This window comes from Apis dorsata, unplaced genomic scaffold (genome assembly GCF_000469605.1).
Source record: "Apis dorsata unplaced genomic scaffold, Apis dorsata 1.3 scaffold_162, whole genome shotgun sequence".
Lineage (NCBI taxonomy): Eukaryota > Metazoa > Arthropoda > Insecta > Hymenoptera > Apidae > Apis > Apis dorsata.
Genome location: NW_006263451.1, coordinates 1,234,917 through 1,236,112, shown reverse-complemented (window position 1 = coordinate 1,236,112; position 1,196 = coordinate 1,234,917).

Genomic DNA, 1,196 nt, shown 5'->3' with positions numbered 1-1,196 from the left:
AAAAAAAAAAAAAAAAAAAAAAAAAAAAAAAAGAATAAAAAATCGAAAGAGATTCTCGAAACCACCCTTCGCGAGATCCATTCGAGAAAACGCGCGTTCCATTCACGGCGCGGAATAATAATAATAATAATAATAACGAAGGATTATAATATCGCTACACGCACTTAAACATCGAATTAACCAAAGCCAAGTCACCCTAGCCCATATTCAGAGTAATATGCCTATTACACGTCTTTCCTCCGTCCTCCCTCCTCGCCCATTCTCCTCCGCCAGTAAATTACGCGCGCCCCGTTTTCTCATTAACGTGCGCGTACACCTATAATCCCTCCCTTCCTCGTGCAAATCGAAAAAAAAATATATATACATATATACGAGCGACATATCCTTTTCACGAGAACATGGATGTAATTAAATTCCTTTGGCCGATTATTTCGTCGATCGCCGGCCGGCGAATTTGCATTTTCAATGAAACGGGGGGGGGGGAGACGGTCGATTGAATCGATCCATGCGATACGAGCATGTCGACGTATCGGATTATTTCGGAAAATTTCTCGGCTATCGATGAGTTAGTTGGAGTTAGTTAGTTGAAGAGAGGGGAATTTCAAGGTTGCGCGAAATTATGAAACGTTATGTAGTTGGAATAACGGAATCGAGTGGTATCTTAACGCTTTTCGAGGAATTTTTGTTTTAAATATTGAAGTGTCAAGTTCGATCGAATATTTACAAGCGCGTAGTTAATCATTTTAGAAATGGAACGCTCAGAATGCGTTGATCAATATTTGGTCGAGTGATACGACTCGATATAACAGGCGATACTATTTACGCCCTATATAATGTATCCAACGATTGTTTTCCAATTTCAGATCAAATATCCAAACTGAGCCAACGATTCCCCGAAATTATCCAAGATAATTCATCTCCCCGTATTCCCATCACAAATGTTTCATCTGAAATAACCTTTCGTCGAAAAATTCGAATCAAACCATAATTTCTCTCTCTCTCAAAAAAAAAAAAAAAAAAAGAAGAAAGAACGATCTAGAAGAAACTCTAAGAGAAAAAGAGAAAAACAATATCAAATCCTAAGAAATGCATACATCTTGGCGCGATAAACCGTGAATATCCCTCTCGAAGGATCGTGGAAATGCGATCCTTGTGAAAGCCGACGAGCCCCGCGCGCATCGAACTCGATCCCGCTT